The sequence below is a fragment of the Tamandua tetradactyla genome, chromosome 4 (assembly GCF_023851605.1).
Source record: "Tamandua tetradactyla isolate mTamTet1 chromosome 4, mTamTet1.pri, whole genome shotgun sequence".
NCBI lineage: Eukaryota > Metazoa > Chordata > Mammalia > Pilosa > Myrmecophagidae > Tamandua > Tamandua tetradactyla.
The window spans coordinates 119,722,099-119,741,950 of record NC_135330.1 but is presented as its reverse complement, the minus strand read 5'-3'; the positions used below and the strand labels follow the sequence as shown (position 1 = coordinate 119,741,950).

At 36.7% G+C, this 19,852-nt stretch overlaps 1 long non-coding RNA gene across 1 annotated transcript; it reads left to right on the top strand.

Annotated features, from left to right (window-relative positions):
- The first annotated feature begins 7,842 nt into the window (after window positions 1-7,842).
- LOC143679310 (uncharacterized) lies at window positions 7,843-10,877 on the top strand. Its single transcript, XR_013173641.1, has 2 exons — window positions 7,843-7,943; window positions 10,726-10,877. It is a non-coding gene; the product is annotated as an uncharacterized LOC143679310 (long non-coding RNA).
- Window positions 10,878-19,852: the final 8,975 nt, after the last annotated feature.

The following is a 19,852-nucleotide window of genomic DNA, read 5'->3' as shown; positions in this document are numbered from 1 at the left end:
AAGTCTAAGTGGAGAAAAGCTAGAGATGAAGGCAGAAAATAATTATGATAAATTGAGGGATAATGATTGAGTGCCTGCCACAAACGCAGAGAAATAAAAAAGGTGATGAGATGATGATAATACAGATTATAGTAAATACCAAAAGGAAGACACACAGAATATCCTAAGGATCTTGAAAATGCAAATGAAATATCACTTTCTTTATGGCAGCCCTTACCCAGTCAGAATTATCACACTAGCAAAGGATTATCACGAATGTTAACAGAACAAAGTAGATGTAAACAGATCAGAGCAGAGCACTGTGTTCTTATTTTCAGTTCATCCTAGTAAGACCAAGAATACACCCATGAACTCAAAACATTCACTTTACGCTTGCAAGGTTTGCCAGAATGTATTTCTCTCCAAGCCTCATAGAGAATCTTCCGAAACTGCAGTTCCCTCTGACCCTCTCTACTTGACAGGTTACCATTTGCCATCACCTTTTGTTCATATTCCTTCCATCAGTTTTCAATCCAAGCAATTGCTCTCATAGCCAAGCCAGTCTAAATTATTTCAGGTGCAAGATTTCATTAAACACTACATCATATTCCTCACTAAAATCAATACATATTACAGCCACACTTCATGGCCTTTCCTCACTTATGCTGAAGTTCTGAAAAGGTCTGGAAACAAATTGATGCTCCATCCTTTATTCAGGATACTATATTAGTCATGCTCGCTTATGTTTCAAGAGTTTACAGAAATATTTTTCTTAAAATTTCTGATTGCGTTTTACTAAAAGGAGGGCTAGACATAGCTGAGTAAAATATTCAAGCTACATCAACTTGCCTTTCTTCGAAATGTAATGACACAATTTATCTATAATGTTTTCTATTTTTCAGGTTCTGTGACTTCTGAAAAGTCCATCATTCTTTATTGGATAATGTGTTCACTCCCTCAAACAAGTTCTGTCCATTAGGTTGTCTGTTTTGCACGATGAAAATTCATTTTGTAATTGAATTACATGGTTTACATTGATATGCTCTGTATACCCTATTATCTAGTTATTGGAAATTATTTTTATAGTTGAACAATACATGTTTTGACTAAATTGAAAAAAAATCTGCCTTGAGTGAGATGCAGGTTACATTCCATTTCCTGAATAACTGTAACGATGGCCTCAAGAAATTTATAGAACAGTAAAAGTCAAAGCACACTCATTAAAGGAAGTCCTGAAGCCAAACACTTGCTTTGGGGCCATTGTTGAAAGGGGAGTTTGGGATGAGCAGGGACTCTGGCTTCTTTGGGCATGCCTTCTGCTCCCGGCTGAGAAGCTAAGGAAGGGCAATTCAACATTTTCTCTTAAAATTTATAAACAAGCACAAATAGCAGGTTGGTTACTTTTTGGTCTAAAATTACAGTTAATATCTACATGTCTCTAGTTCACCTGTACAAGCAAAACTCTTCAGTTCACTGGATCTTTTACCATATTTCTTTATGTCAAGAGTGACAATAGGATGAAATTAAGGAAAGATAAACTATTCATAGAGTCACGAATACTTAGATTTGTGTAATGTTTGAGTGGAGAGGATCCTTAGAGAATATTTACTTTCACTCCCTTATTTTTAGGTGGGAAGAAGGGTTCCTCTCATGTTAGTTATCTTGCTCGATCTAGCAGAACCAGTTAGAACCAGGACGAGAATACAATTCTAATGATTTCTAGTCCAGGCCTCTGACCATAATAACATGCTATTTCTTCATTCTTCAATAGAAGGAGGATAACATGGTTGTGGAGTTAACAGGATTTGAAATGTTTATGGAAAATAGCTATAATACCTAGAGTTTCTTTTAAATTTCAGAATTCTTAGGAGTACTGGAGCAAGTAGAGGTGAACTATATTGAAGTCTTGTTCAAAATCAATTCTTATTTTGCATGGATAAAGTAAATACTTTACTTATCATATACAATTTTACAAGGAGAAAGATCTAATGTAAATCAGCAGAGACATCTCTCTCCTCAAAAAAAAATTTCATTCTGTCACATGTTTTCAACTCCCACACACATGACGATGATTACTGTATACTCTCTATATATCTCCAGCTCAAGTTTCTCTTCAGCATCTCAGGCCTCACGATTTAATGGTCAACCCTACCTAACAATCTTGAGTGCTTCAAATTCAAATTGTCAAAAGTGGAATTCATTGTCTTTCCCCCACCTCTACCCCACAAAAAAGAACAATTGGATGAATGGATGGATGAAAACCAAGCCAAACTTCTCCTCATTCTTTATTATCAGAGAACAGAACCAGCTCTCAGCCCACCGAGCAAACCATAGACCAAGTCACTCTGCAAATCCACCATCTCCTTCACTTCCCACACATACATCAGTTACTAAGCTTAGAAATAGCTTCTCTACTTCTTAAATATATCTCACCACCTAAATATTTCTGTCTCACCTCCCACCGATTCCCCATCTTCCAACCCCTAGATAGACCTTACCTCAGACCATCACGCTGTTCTGATGTATTAGAATTGCAGCCCAGCCACCACATTGGTGTTAGTTTTCTTTCTAAAGCATGAATCTCAAAACTGCACTTTCATCTCATAGACCAGTCTTTACTCTGTCACACCGGACATCCCAGATGATCTCCTCAATTTCATTTCTACTCATTTTCCACCAGCGCATCTTCACCCATAGTTGTTTGCTATTCAGTTAATGAGTTCTCCTTTATCTTTAGGCCTTTATAGAGCTCACTCCCTGTGGATGGAGTAATTTCTCCTTCCCTAGGAATCCTCAACCAACTCTATCCCTTATAACTGAGGGAAGATCCTCTTCCTTCAAACCCAGATATTATCTCCACCAGGAATCCTGCTGGTTACTATATAAAGCTAAATGATTGCTTGTTATTATAAAAAAATAAATATATCTCAATTAGGAATTACCATACAGCATTTTCATTTTCCATTTTAAAATTAATTTTTGAATAGCTTTTAAATTTTATGTGGTACTCCAATCTCTACTTGAATGAAACAAGGAGATTAGACTAGATGACCTTCAATAACCCTGCAAATATAAATATTTTATATTTCTAATAGCATACTCTGTCTTAATTTTAAGGAATAATAAGAATTTCATATCTATCTATATATAATATTTTCCATTATCTCTTTTAATCTGTATGAATAGTTTCCATTACAATAACAGAAACTTAATTTAAACTGGTTCAAACAAAAAGTAATTTATTGCCTCACAAAACAATAAGTCCAGAAAAAGATTTACTCTGGGTACAACTGGGTCCAAGGTTCAAACACCTCCAGGACTTGGTCTCCTTTTCTCTTCATCTTTTCTCCCTGCCTTCCTCATTCAGGGTCTGCCTCTGAGACAGGCCCTCTTAGAAACGGGAACCATGAACAGCTGATTATCATTCAGCTAATAATTCCAGGAGAAAAAAGCTTCTCTTTCCCAATAATTTTAGCAAAAATCTCAGTGTCAGAACGAATGTACTGGATTAGCATGGGCCATGGACCTATCTCTAAATAAATCCTGGGACCAGGAAGATTGAAAAGGAGCATTAACTAGGCTTCTGTATCCAGGCCACCAGAAGGGGTGGTGGAGCCAGGCATCATGGCTTGAGATCAGATAGGGTTTATGGCCCGAAGAAAATCCCTTAGGAGAAGAACGGAGATTTATGCTGGACGGGCAAAAATAGCAGATAGCGCCCCGAAAATTTCAACAATTTGTGTTGTCGCTATTATTCTTTCCACATATTTTTTTCCACTAGACCATGTATCAGTGAACTTCTTGATAGGGCCAGATAGTTAATATTTCAGGCTTTGTGGGCCAGTGGGCCATATATGGTCTCTGTCACAGCCTACTTTTCTTTTCAATATCTTAAAATGTGAAAAACTCTCCAGAATTATATCAATTTAACTGAGAAGATCAAAGAAAAAATAAATCATTTCATAGCTTGCATTAGAATAATCAGAAATGATATAAATCATTTCATAGTTTGCATTAGAATATCAAGCTCTTATAAACTTGATAACCTTCACTGACCTCAGCTTCTTGGGGAAAACAGAGTAGGGAAGAAGGGGAAGGAAAGGCACAGAAGGCAAGTTGTAATCTTAAAGAGACCTTCTCCCATACTGGAGTTTTTGTGACTGCTGGAATGAAATTACATAGTGAAAGAAAATTACTATCTCATATTAGGTTTTCATTTTATTCATGCTATATTCAACGTTTTCATTTATCTTTCTTTAATTAATGTATTTCTCACTTTCATCGATCCCACTCTACCACCTCAATCCTTTCAGGTCATTCTTCCCAGTACTGTGAGTCTACCATTCCTTCAAACTCACCTGGACCCCCAGGGCCTTGATTTCAGCATCTTTTCCACCATCACCCACTCCCGTGATTTCTGCATTTTCCTCCTCCCATAGTTAAAAAATGTATGACCGTAGGAGTGATTGCATACGACTTCATCTCCCTGCTCCTTATCATGGGCTAGGCAGTGGCTCTCCCAAATATATGCCCATGTCCTAATTCTTGGAACCTGTCCAATATTGCCTTTCTACAAGAAAGAGTCTTTTCAAACATATTTATGTTAAGATCTTGAGATGAAGAGGTCAGCCCGGATTAGACAGGTTGACCCTAAATCTAACAAGTGCTCTTACAAACACACAGAGGAAAGAGGCAAACACAGAAAAGAAGAGGATGGAAAGAGAGAAGCAGAGATGGAAGTGATGCAGCCACATGTCAAGAAATGTCAACAGCCACCAGGAGTATGAAGTACAGAAGAGACTCTCCTGTAGAGTCTCCCAAGAGAACGCAGCCTTCTCTACATCTTGACTTCAGAATTTTCACCTCCAGAACTGTGAGAAAATACATTTTGTTGTTATGCCTCACTCAATTTGTGATCATTTGTTATGGAAGCAGCAGGAAACTAATACACTCTTCTTTCTTAGCATACTCTGGGTCACGCCAAACTTCTATCTCTTCTGCACCTGCTTTCATATATTTAATGTAGCTAGAAAAAAAAACACAAACACAATTGGTATCATTTAAAATCTATGTCTGCACATTTTTCTGGTCCATTCATTTCTTATCCTCACTCTCAGCTTATAATTTTACTTTCTCTTTCATTGAGAATAAATAGAAACAAACAATGAAGTTTATAAATCCTCACCATCCAGTATAAGCACCATTTATTTTTGGTGCATAGCTCAGTTAAATATTAGATCTTTAAACATCTAAAGGCAATTCCATTCCATGAACATTAAATCGACCTTTTCTTGTCTATCAAATAACAATGCTCCAAAGATTCTCCCTTCTCTTCGACATCACCACATCCTCTCTCTATTGAATCCTTTCCTTCAGTTGACAAAAATATCCTTCCATATACCATTTACAGCCCATTTCTTTACTCTTGGCATCAAAATTCCACCAAGACTTGTGTGAACTACTCTCTGCAATTCCTCTCCACTCAATCTTTGATAAATTCACTTCATCAAGTTTAGCCCCAACCTTCTACCCACAGTCCTCTTGTCAGGCTGAGTTATGACCTGAATGTTGCTAAATTTGATAAGCAATTCTTATTGTTCCTACAACTTGAGCGATTAGTAGCATTTAGCACAGGTCATCTCTCTTTGACAACATCTCTCTACTCGGCTTTCAGAATCCTATGCTTTTTACTTCTATGCCTACCTTCCTACTCAGGCTTTCTCACTCTTCTTTACTTATTCCTCCTCTTTTTCCTACCTCTTAATGTTAGTATGCCCTCAGAATCTGTCCTTTATTCCTGCTCTACTTATAGTGCCCTTTTTTTATTTATTTGTGTGCTGTATGGCGGAGTCACATTTCATTCTTTTTCCATGTGAGTATCCCATTATTGCAGCACCAATTGTTGAATTTTTGTTTGTTTTTGTTGTTGTTGTTGCTTGTTTACTTGCTTTGGGGGAAATGTGTGGGCCGGAAATGGAATCCAGGTCCCCTGCATGGCAGGCAAGAATTCTACCACTCAACTACACTTGCACCCCATACACTGCCTTCTTTATGATCTCGCCCAAGTTCATGGGTTTAAATCTCATCTATTAATAGACTACTCCTTAGTTAACAGCTGGAGTTAAGACCCATATCCTAAATCCTAAACTTCTATATTCCACTTTCGATGTGATGTGTCCACTCATCTGTACTCAGGAAGCAGACATCTCAAATTTAACAAGTCCTAAACAGAAGACGTTCTTTCCCAATGTCCTCCTTATCTCATGTGAGGGCAGCTCCATTCATTAGTTGCTCAAGTCAAAAACTTTGGAATCAGGCAGAAGGTCCATGGGCTATTGTCTTTGTTTTCTCCACATGCTTTACACTAAAATTTGCAAATTCAAGAGACTGGGGGAGCCAGGCAAGTAATGAAAAATGAGGACCTTGGGAAAATGTTAAAATAAACAAGTAAATTAAAATAGCAGTGATGGCTGCAGAAAATAAAGGAGTTTTTTTTCTTTGCTTATGAGAGATAGGTACCACTCAGCTCCAGCCATTTGATACCATTTCTGTGGACTGTCTCATGAAATCCAGAAATTTGAGACTTTTAGAAACCTTTGTAGTTATAATGTTTTTATAACACTGTACAGAAAAAACAGAACACAACAGAAGGTCCAATTCAGCCCCTAGGCTTCCATTTTATAACGTCAGCTTTAAACTCTCCTTGGTTATCTGGGACCTGAAATTTTTAAGCAAAGGTTGAACGTGCATGCACACATGCACACACGCACACATGCACACACTCACACATGCACACATGCACACACACACACCTGTGATATCTGCCCATGAAAACTTTTGAAAAAGTATTTGTTTTTCCTCATCTTCAGTATGAAAGACTTTTAAAATTATATTTGGAGTAAGCTGGATATTTTTAAGTCGTGAGGTCATGAATTACTCACATATACTCAGAAAAATGTAGTTTGTTTACTCTGCGATTGATCTGAACTTCCCTCACAGAGACACACCCAACTTGATAGTATAGATTTAAAGAAAACAAATCCGATATAAGAAGGCAATCTATCTTTAGGCAATTTATTCTCTTTGAGATTAATGCTCAGTCTTATAAAATCTCCTCTCCCCACCCCCCTTTGCTCAAATGGAATCTGCATGTCCAAGAGAGGTGGTTTATGTGAGGACATTCCGATATCCTTCACTAGCTCTTCTGGTCCATCTACAATGATGCCATTTGCCAGTGCAGTTATGGGTGTATTGAGGACATTCAAGTCTACAGTCTGTGGCTGGTGAAATAGTGGTATGTCCCTTAAGCTCAAGTAGGGCTCTAAGAAAAGTCATTTTCTCTTTAGGGACAATGTCCACTAAACTTCATCTGGTTCTATGGACCCCTGAAGTCTGACGGTAACTCCCAGGTGGCCCCTGGCCTGACTGGGCCATGGAAAAGCTCTTGCTACAGGGTCTTTTCACCCAGCCACAGTGACTCCTCATCCCCCTGCCACCTGTACCCTCCATGTGGATGCCTTTGTGACCACATGAGCTGACACGGACTCTAGAGTGCAGCACGTACTGCCACCTTTAGCCTGCAGCAGCTACCCCACAGGCTGTGCAGGGATGTCTCCTTCTACTCTCTCTTTCCATACCAATGGCCTGGGAAAGGCAGGTTTGGGCAGTTCCTCATTCTCCTCTTGTGGGATAAGAAAAATCTGTGATCAAGACAACTGGGATTTTGATCATTTAAAGGAATAGATGAAGAAATTTAGTAAATACTTTTTCCACTTAAAACCTGCTCTTAAGTCTTTTGTCAGAGAACTGAAAAGTCATATTTTGACTGTCAGAAGCTGAATACTGATTTTCCCCTTTTTTTCTAGGTGTACATGCGGTAACTTTCTTACACTCTTAGAGGCAGAAGGATGCACCAGGCTGCACAGAAAGAAGATCATGTTCAAGAAAATATGGAAAAAATCTCAGTAAAAAAATATTCTTTATATGTATATGAGCAGAAAACTAGAGCAGGGATTTCTAGCATATTCAATTTGGATGCTCTACTAAACAGAATTGAGGGGACAGCACAGATTCTTGCTTGTGCCTTGGCTAATAAGTAAATAACTATGAGAGTTGGAGAAAATATGTTTCCACTAGGTCAGTTTGAGAACATGTCTCTTGCTTTTACTTTTCCTGACTTGTAACCTCCTCTCATTTTTAGTGAGCAGGAACCAATAGGCTTTTGATATAGACTGCTTTCTTCCATTATTTTTTCTTCTTCAACACTGAATCATTTTCTTCTTGCACCTAAAAATTTCTCTTAATTTAAAATTTCTATCATTCTAATATCAAAAGTGCCTTTTTCCATGGCAACGTATCATAGTGTTATTCTCTCATTCATTAAATAATATTTATTTTAATACATTTATTAAAATTTTAAAGTAAAATGGCTGTTAAAAGCTATTTTTCATTTGTACAGGAGGTTTTCTTTTTTGAACTTTGAAAGTTTACTTTTGATTGATTTTTAATGACAAAGTATCTTTCTTCCATGTTAAATTGATTCTTGAGTATTCAGTTTTTCTCTGAGATGATGGAACAGAATTAACCTGAACATTTCTTTGATGTTTTAGTATAAGTTATATTTCTTGAAATCTGTTGCAAATTATGCTCTTCGTTTCATAGCAAACATGCTACAATGATGGGCATGAATAATTTTAAACAAATGGTCTTTAACCAAACTTCTCTTTAAAAGATAATTACTCCAATTAAGATTAAGCATTAGGGGAGAAAAATGAATTTCAATTTCAAATTGAAGTTTGAACTTCAAATTTTAAATTTAATTGTTTCACAATGGTCTAGACTCTAAATGACCTTGAAAGAATATACATTCACTCTGGGCCATATTTTTTAAACAAATGAGAGAAACTAGATATACGCTGAGCAGCTGGATTATATTTTAGGATGCGTGAAAGGACTAAAGCAAAGTATTTTCTTGTTACTTGTTTTGGAAATATGTTTGCATAACTTCTCAGGAAAAAAGAACATTCTGTTGTAGATGTTCAAAAGGTGCTGCTTTATTAAACATAAATGTTTATAAATCCATGGGAATATTGACTCTTGCAGTTCATACCTAGATCCAAACACACACCATGCTTGACACATACCAGCCTCTTATAGAGAATCACATTATAATTCAGCAACATGCTCTCTTCCTTCACCGCTGTCCCAGGTGGAGTGTACATCCCCATGCTGCCGAAATTGGCTTGGCCATATGAATATGCATTGGCCAGTGGAATATTGGTAGTGGAATCCAGGGAATGCCAAACTCAAATGGGATCTTTAAAAGTCATTGCACATTTCTGCTGCCTCACCTGCTCTCCTGCCCTCTTTCCTCTGCCATGAAAATAGCACACTCAAATTAGGGCTGCTCCTTCATACTCAGTTCTTGAATGAGACGTCATGGGAAGAAAACTAAAACATGACCCTCAGCTCAAAGCAAAGCTGAGGCAGCCAATCCACAGATTTTTGGAAGACAAATCAGTCTGTATTATTGTAAACCACTGAGATTTGAGGATAATTGGGTTCATAGCAATTGTTGCAGCAATAGCTTTTAAAAATAGAAATTGAAACCTAGAAGTGCCATGCTGCCACAACAAAAACCTGAAATAACATGGTGTGTGGTTTTGGCACTGAGTGGCAGGCAGCATGGAAACTATTTTTCCAGGCTAGGCAAATGGTGACTCATATTATGTATGACAAATATTTGGCAAAACCGTCACCCACAATAATTTAGAGGGAAGGAAATATTCCTAATGAACTTGTGGCTCTGGACAAAGAGATTTTGAGATGGAATATTTCTAGCATGAATTGGCTGTTTGTTGCATTTGAAAGTATTACGAGAAAGAGATGAGCTGAGGAAAAAAAACTGGGCTATTTACCAAGAAGGGATAAATGGGAAGGAAAGAATCCAAATAAATATCCCTAGACTTGTGAAGTTTAGGGATACAATTCTCATCTCATTTCTAGCCTCTTCAGCCTGTAAATGATTGCCATATTAAGAGGAAGCTAGGAGAAAAACAAAAAAGAGTATAAGGGAAGAGTGCCACACCTTCTCTTAAGACCCCTGAATAGAGTAAGATGTGCTCTGGTAAATATTTTTTCCAGTAAAATGGTTCTGTGAAAGGAGACTAAAGACTTGATACTCAGAAGCCTCTAATGATCTAAAAATACCCATACATTTATAAAGATACCATTGCATGGTAATGAGTGGAATCAAATACATTAAAAAAAAAAAACACTTTTGAGAGCACTGTATTGTCAAAACTGCTGTCAAACTGGAATGTGTATGAGTGTGACAGTTCAAAGTGTCAAACAATCATGGCCCTCACAAGAACAAGGCAAGCTGAGAAAATTGCTCTGTATTAAGGAGGGGATATCTTCAATGCCTCTCTCAAACGCTGTGAAGAAGCATCATGCAAAGGAGAGGACCTCCCAGAGTCTAGAGTCCAAAACTGGGGGGAACAATGAGTGGAGAGCTATTCTCAGGACCAGAACTGGGGTCTAATCCAGAAATATTTCCTACACTCAGCATCAAACGCCTCGCAATACCTTCCAACTGGGATTCAGAGTTGCTATGGATGAATGACTGTTGAGTGATTCTGTTTTCTCCTTTTTGGGTGGGATTGCTTACCAGGCTTATCTTGTTTCTTACTGACCACTGTATGTTGGAAATGTGTGGAGAACATATTTTGTTTTACTCATTTACAGGTTGCCAGATGATTGAGCTGCATCCAGCTGTGAGGTAGACTATCACAAGATTTATTACCCAATTATATTTGGCAGTTACATGAATGAATTGGGTAAAGGTTAATTGAGATGGTATGTAAACTATCCATTTTGGCCATTAAAAGTTTATTGTAGAGTGGTGTGATGGTGGCTCAATGGCAGAGTTCTCGCCTACCATGCTGGAGACCCAGGTTCGATTCCTGGTGCCTGCCCATGCAAAAAAAAAAAGAAGTTTATCGTACACATTTTAACCATTTAATACACTCATTCAACCAATATTTATGGATACAGTAATGGATCTAGAATGTTCTGGGGACCAAGCAGTAGCCTAAAGAAAAAAGGCCCATGTTCTCCCAACTCACAGGTCAAAAGTAAACAAGTTTTTGAAAAGTTATTATCTTTACCTGGCTGTTTATGTATTAATCCAGCCCTTGATGCTTGCACACAGTCCCTCTTGGTGCTAAGTTCCTCACAGTATCTTTAAACATACAGAACCCAAGACAGAAGCACAATCTAGCTTATACTTACTTCTAACCAAGGCATAGAATCTCCAAAGCATTATCCCTGATGGGAAATTTCAAGTTTCTGCTACATCCTTTACCCAAGACACTACTACACTAGGAAGTTTGCAACCTACAAATAAGAAATTCATTTTAGTGGGTTGAACAGCCAGCCCTCCCCCAAAAGATATTTCCAAGTCCTACACGCTGTATATATGACCTAATTTGAGAAAAGTGTCTTTATAGATGCAATTGAGTTCAGGATCTTTGGAGGAGGCCATTCTGATTTAGCTAAATCCAAATACTCCTGTATTTCCTTACAAGACAAAAGAGGAAGTTGCACTGAGATCCAGGGGAAGTCCGTGTGGAGATAAAGGCAGAGGCCGGAGTGATGAGCCTAAAAGCCAAACAATGTCAAGGATTGTTAATAATCACCAGAAGCTGGAAAAGGCAAGGAAGGATACTCTCCTAGAGGCCTCGGAGAACGTGGCCATGCCAAAACTTTCATTTCAGACTTCTGGGCTCCAGAAATGTAAGAAAACATATTTCTGTCATTTAAAACCAGAGTTCAGGGTAATTTTTTATAGCAACCTCTGGAATTAACAGTCATCCTTCACACCTCTCTCTCTCCATTATCTCCCAGATATCTTCAGTGCAATGCACAGCAAAAAATCCTGCCAATTTCCTCCCTGAAAATTTTCTTTAATATTTCTATTTTTATCCCTATAACCATGATTCAACTTCAGCTCCTCATGAAGTTTAAATCTACAAGAGTCCTCTAATCAATCCCCCTTGCTTCCATCTTAATAAGTAAAATGTATCCTCTACATAGCTGTTCATTCATTGATCTAAATGGCAGCACCGACCATGTCAAACGTGCCTACAAGATTAAATCTGGGTTGTGTCTTATATCAACTATTGGATCAAATTCATATTCCTTTGTATATATACTGGATTCTCCATAAAATACTGCCTTCTTTTTTAATCTCATGTTTGCCTCTTTGTCCTCAACACTTACATATCTAAATATTAAATTGATCAGAACGCCAGTTTTTGATTATCCCCAAATTAATCGATTTTACTAGATCTATCCTCACACTGTAAAAGTGACCTGACAAAGTCAGCACAGCTTCTGAGATACTTCAACAAGAATCCAAGCAAGCTGTGATGAATTGACAAGGACATCTGTGTTACATTTGTTTTGCTTTGTTTCAGAGTCCCTTGACTCACCCTTCCTTGACCAGGAGTCATTTTACTGAATTTACTCTTTGAACCGAGCAAAGGCGAATTACACACTCAGGCTTAGAAACATCAGCCTGCAGCATTATTCGTTATTTAGAAATAATAAAATAATGGCAGTATGAAGGGAAGAATTACATGACAGAATGATTTTGTTTCATTTACTTCTCAAAGTGTCAATATAGAGAAAGAAAGAATTTGTGGAGAGAACTCCGTACTGCAACACCCGAATCTTCAAATTTCAGGCTCAGAGGAACATTAAAGACAGTCAAATTACGTATGGATATGTATACCTCAGAAGCCCATCAAAACTCACATAATTATATAAGTGTCAGCTTCTTTTACCTGAGTTATATTATCTATCATCAGGCTTCTTCAGACTCACAACTGTTGATAATTAGGGTCACATCTTTGTTGTTTATGCAGAGGAGAGGGCTGCTCTGCGCCCTGGGCATTACGGGATGTTTAGCAGGGCTTGCGGCCTCACCCACTAGATGCCAGTGACTCCTCTCCATTCAAGACCATCAAAAATGTCTCCAGGCATTGCCAAATAACCCCCGGAGGGATGATCAGACAATCTGAAAAATTGGTATAATTTTCCCCTTCATTTTACTCACCCAGCTTTATCTCTGTGTACTTGTACCCAGGACACTTGCAAATCATTCAGATGGGCCTCTCAATGAGTTTTATTACAAATTAGTCCTCAAAGTAATCAGAAACAGTAGGAAAACTCCCTTGAACTGAATTCCCCACTGCACAGCATGACAATGAGGCAAGTATTTTTGTAGCTTAGTACAGTTGAAAGAATATTAGACTTTTAGACTTTTAAGATCTTGTGTTCTAGGTTTGCAACCACTCAGTCAAAAGCTGTATGAACTTTTTTTCTATTTTCGTTTCATTTCTTTTACTGAATAGATGCAAATGTTCCAAGAAATGATCATGATGATGAATATGTAACTATGTGATGCTATTATGAATTACTGATTATATATGTAGAATGGAAATGATCAAAATAGGAATGTTTGCATTTGTTATGTGTTTTTTGGCATTATAAAAATAATAATAAAAAAAGTAAAAAAAAAAAACCAAAAAAAGCTCTTGGAAAATCATTTAATTCTCTTAGTGTCAACTTCCTGACATGCAAAATAAAAATTCTAACCTTGATTCAACTTTAATGGATGGCCTTGAAGATCCAAAGAGTTAATGAATATGAGAGTATAGTGTTCACATGATAAAGCATTTCAAAGACAAACTATTCTTTATTTTTATGAACTTTATATTGGAGTAATAACGATACATCGCAAAATTCCCCATTTTAACCGCATTCAAGTTACAATTCACTAGCGTTAGTCACAATACTGTCCTATCACCACCTGTACCCATTACACCTACTTTTTCTTCACCTCAAACAGGATCTATTCACTCATCAAGCAATAACTCCCTCTTCCCACTCAGCCCCCACACCCAACTCCTGATAACCTATAAACCACCATAATCTCCATGAAGTTTATTTCTTCTAGGTTTTTAATATAAGTAACATCATAAGACATCTGTCTTTTTGGTGCCTGGCTTATTTCACTCAACATGATGTCCTGGAGATTCATCCATGTTGTGAAAAGAATGAATAAAACTTCATTCTTTTTTACAGCTGAATAATATTCTACTGTATGGACATGCCATATTTCATTTATCCATGCAACTGTTGATGGACACTTTGATTGCTCCCATCTTTCACCTATTGTGAATAATGTCACAATACACATTGCTTTGCAAATAAGCTATCCTTTTAAATAATGCTATTTTTCCCCTTAAATATGGAAATCAAATATTCAACTTGGGTGACATCATCTTTAGTCTAATCTCAAACCTCTAAATTAAGGCACATCTATAAGAAGATCAAGAAAGGATATGATAACATGTATCATATCTTTAAAAATCATGTGGCAAGTTTTATCAGAACAAGTTAAGTTTTAATTGCTTGTGCATGGATAATTCTATAGTGCTTTGCTCAGATAAGTGCTCAATAAGTACTTGTGGAGTTGAATGAACTGAACCAAAAGAAATATTCCCTTCTAATGTCATAGCAGTCTGACAGTAACTACTTCCATCTTGCAGAGATAAATTATGATGCTTTTAAATGGAAGTTTCACAAGGAATTGATAAGTTCAAAATAAAGTACTCTATATCCATTTATCACTGTTTCTTTGTTCCTTTTATGTTCACTCCTGTGCCGTGGATATTAATAATATTTTTTTTATAATTTACCTTGAAGCTGATCATTTTAAAGCAGGATTTTTTAAATCTTAGTTTGTTTTCCCATTCCAGCTTCTTAAAATGTCCTCATTCTTCAAAGCCCAAGTCAATTTCACTACTCTACAAAGTCTTCCATACATTCTCAGAACCACATGGATCTTTCTTTTGAAATTTCATTTGACTATCGACTCAACAAAATCACGAAAGGCAAAACTTTGTTATTTTATTGTGTAAAATTCCATGTGTTTTGCATTTCATGAATTTTGTATAGTAAATGAATGTCAGTTTGATCTGTCCCTGTGATGTATAAATTTACAAACATAGGAACTGTGTCTTGCATCTATTTTGCATTCAATGAAGAATATTTTTTTCATCAAATATTTGCTGAATATCTGCTTTGTGCAAGTCACAGTGCTGAGTGCTTGGGCGGTGGTGATACAAATATGTGCCAGCTGCACTCTCTACCCTCCAGTAGTTTAAATGTTTAATTGATAAGTAGCCTGAAGCCTGTCTTATAATTACATGAATTCATTCAATTTAGATTATTTTAATATTTTCATTTAATTTCCACTACCACCTGTTTCTAGCTTTGCTGTTGTTGATAACTTTAAGCCCGACATCTAAATGGGAATTCAAATGAATTCTGAGTATCAGAATTTCTTTTATGCATGATGACATTCTTGATTGTACTTTCCTGTTACATTTCTTTCTCTTCAAAAGAATGCCGGAATACACATTTTAATCAGAACATCTGATCTCATGTAGAAGTTTCTTTTTTTCCCTCAAGTTGGTCAGTTGGAAAGTTGTCTATTCAATCTTTAGTCCTTCTTATTGATTATGCATGTACAAAGAAACAGTTCTGCTTCAAAAGAGTTTCCTCTTCCGTGTGTCTTAGCTTGCCAGAGCTGCTATGACAGTGCTGCACCGTGGGTTGTCTTAAACAGCAAACATTGATGGTTTCATGGTGTTGAAGGCTGGAAGTCCAAAGTTGAGCTGTCAGCACGGCCATGCTTTCTCACAGAGTCAGTTCTGTGGCTTTTTTTGACTTCTGGCTTTTCTTTATAAGGCCTCCATTACATGGATTTAGACCCACCCTGATTCAGCTGGCCACACCTTATTAATAACATCTTCAAAAGGTCTTATTTATGAATAGGTTCCCACCCACAGGAACATGGATTAAGACTTGAACACGTTCTTTTGTGAGGTATGCAATTCAATCCCCAACACGGCTTCAAATTTTACTACTGTGCTTTCCTTTGGGGTAACTCTGGAAAATAGAGTAAACCTCTGGGTAAGGTCTAAATAAAAAGTCCCTACCTTTTTAAGAGCCTTTGTTGGTTTGCTAAAAATGCAATATCCAGTAAAAGATTAAGACTCACCTTGAACTGGGAGAGGCAAATCTCAAGTGAAACATCCCGCAATAGGTCTGCATGCACACACAGGAATGGATTCAAAGAACATAGCCTGCCCTCGATCTTTGGGTTTGCCCTTATTAAACTTATTTCTGCAAAGGAGAAACTAAGCATGCTTATGATTACGCTTAAAGTGTCACCCCCAGAGAGCCTCTTTTGTTGCTCAGATGTGGCCTCTCTTAGCCAATTCCACAGGTGAGCTCACTGCCTTTCCTCCTACATGAGACAAGACTCCCTGGGGTGTAAATCTCCCTGGAAATGTGGGCCGGGACCTCTGGGGATGAGCTTGGTCCTGGCATCGTGGGAGTTAAGAAAGACTTCTTGACCACATGGGGGAAGAGAAGGAAACAAAATGAAGCTTCAGTGGCTGAGAGATCTCAAATAGACCTGAGAAGTCATTCTGGAGATTATTCTCATGCAGTATACAGATACCCCCTTTCAGTTTTTGGTGCATTGGAGTAGCTAGAGGGAAATACCTGACACTGTTGAACTGTAATCCAACAGCCTAGATTCTTGAAGATGATTGAATAACTAACTATATAGGTTTAACAGTGTGACCGTGTGGTTGTGAAAACATTGTGACTGACCCTCCCTTTATGCAGCGTATGGACAGGTGTGCAAGTAAAAAAAAAAAAAAGAAGAAAAAGAGAGAAATAAATAAATGAATAATCTGGGTAAGGGGTTATGGGATGTTTTCAGTGTTCTTTTTTAATTTTACTCCTATTTTTCTTTTTTGGAGAAATGAAAATGTTCAAAAATCTACACACCTATATATGATGATACTGTGAATCACTGATTATAAAATTTGGATGATTATATGGTACATGACTATACATCCCAATAAATTGCATTAAAAAGGATTATGGCCTTTTCTAGGGTACCTTATAGCTTCAAACCAACACAAAGTTTATCCTTAAGATTCTGGGATTGTAATTACAAATGCTACTTATGCTGGAAACAAATGGCTTCAAAGGCCAGAGTATGCATTGTCTGAAACAGTCTGAGGTTAATTCTATATAACTTTTTAACCATTTACCATTACACCTAACACTTTTAAAACTTCTGTATTTCACTCTCTTTATTTCAGTTCAATAATCTTTCTGTAGATCTGTTTCAAGGTTAAGTTCTTTAGAACTGCTGTATTAACCGAGTTCTTAACCATTAACTGATCATAAATTAACCCAGGGGAATGCATAGGCTCTGGAATTTCAGGAATGTAAAGTGCTTCCTATTTGTCATCTTATTGTATATATTATTTATTGTTCCAGTATACCTGATATTTCTGTTAATATGAACACCGACTAAACATTATTTGCTGGCTACTTTGCTAAGCATTTTATATGTTTTAGCTCTTTTATCACCACATAAAACTATGAGGTATAAACTGTTAATATCTCCATTTTTCACATAATAAAAATAGAACCTGGAGAAGTTATACAGTTTACATTTGGACACCCTGTCAGTAGGGACAGAGTATGTGATGTTGATGATTATGCCATGCTTCCATTTATCATCTTTCATATAATTAGTGTTATGTAATTAATTAGTATTAATTATATAAATTAGTTTCAATTACATTATTTTTTCCAAATATCACTGTTACTTCTCTTTAAAAGTTAAGACATAGATAGCCTTCATTAATAAAAATGTTGAGATATAAAATGTTTGAAATATAAATTTATAACACTCAGATATTTAAATAAGTAACTCAGAATTGACTAGCAAGGTATGTTCCCTAGAGAATGAACCTGTCAAGTAGCTTCCTGTATTAGAAAATTACTTCTAACTCACATACAATTTCTTTCCTTGTAAATAGGAACTTCAACATTTCTTGAGTGTGCTTGAAATTTTCCCACCATATGCAAGTGAAGATAAAACTCCAACCAATCATTTTCTTTAAAAGAATTGCAAACATTGGATCTCTGGAGTGTGAAGCAGAAATGAAATAGTAACTATAAATTGCAAGAAAAAGCATGTGGAATCACCACGAAAAGTGGGCACCTAAAAACATGCATGGAGATATCTTCCAAACTAAGCTAGCAAGAAATAAATATATGACTTTTAAAAGGGAACAATTATATATAAGTTACATGTATGGGGGATATTCATCTCTAGTGCTTAACAATTCTGAACACATGGCATGTACCAAATAAAAACCGATGGTTTGGTTTTCAGATGAATGTTAATATCAGTAGCATTCTTGGTAATCACTGTCACTGGATTTCTCCCTATCTCTATTTTAGCTTACAGAAAAAGGACATGCTAATCAGCTCAGTTCTCTAGAACTGTACTTCATCTGATATGACAAGGCTACTATGCAGAAGTAGCATAGTAGCACAGCATTGACTGTGAAAAGCCACCCAGGGATCTTATTAAGCTCCTTGCCATTACAGGGCACAGTGATATTGACAGTGTTTTAGAGAGAGGGGATCCCAAGAGCTTCCTGGATTCTTCACCTTGGCATGACACCTGCTGATAAGGTCTGCAGACTACCTGAATTCCTTCTTTTTCCAATGCATGGGTGTTCAGCACCATTTTAGAGTCTGTAAGATACCCAGATATCCTTTCAACAAATACTTTCATTTGCTTAAACCTACCTGAGTTGGCTTCTTTTGCTGTAAGCAACAACATCTTTACTAGTAAAACCTCAGTTTTAAAAAGCAAAACATATACTTACAATCAGCCCAGAAAACCAACCAGGATTATTGAAGGAGCCTCCCTTTTACTGTACTCTACTAAATACCTGTTATAATAATGCTTAGTATCTTTGAAAATTTAGTAGGTATAAATGGCATCTCATTGATATTTTCACTTTATTTCTTTAGATACTAGGGAGAAAATGTATTTCCATACATTCTTTGGTCGTTTACATCTCTTCTTAAAATGTCAAAATTCTTTGCTTATATTTCTAGTGAGGTGTTCACCTTTTTCATACTTATTTGCAAAAGCTATTAGAAATAGTGACACTTTCTTTAAGTATAAGATGCATTTCCCAACTTTATAATATGGCTTCCTATTTTTCTTTTCCTTTTATTAACAAAAAGAAAGTCTCTTTATTTTTAAAATGACCAAATCTTCCAATTTTGTTTCTACTTGTGTTTCCTTGATTTTAATTTTGTATCAAATTCCTTCCTTTATACTGATTTGTATTTACTTTTTATACTTTACTATTTTATGTGAAATTGATATTAGCATAATGTAGAACTCTGATTCTCCAACCTAGAGATGTTTTACAGAGCTCCCAATAATAGGTTTAATAATCCTTTTCTTCCCTGATTTATCACTTGTAGTTGGCACCTGTGATGTTTATTTTTTTAGGCTTTATTTTTCCCTTTTTTGTGATAAGAGCATTACATTAAATACATTAGTCATGTGCCTGATAGGACAGACCTAGCCAATGGTCCCAAACAATTGGATGTTCTTTTACTGGAATTTTGACTCTTGAGCAGCCAAATTGAACATTATTGGAACTCATTTATCCCAACTGTGATTCCATGAGAGGCTTTCTGTGCTGGCTGCCTGCACTGCTGAGGTTTTCAGGATCCGTTCCTTGGTGAATCCGTTTATTCGGTCTTCACTTTCCCATTGAGCCTCAGGGGATACCTATTTTCTTAAAATAAACTTCTTCTTGAATTTACCCAAGCCCAATTAATGCTTATGAAACCCAAACTTTTCAAGGTTAATATTTGTATATTAGCAAAAAAA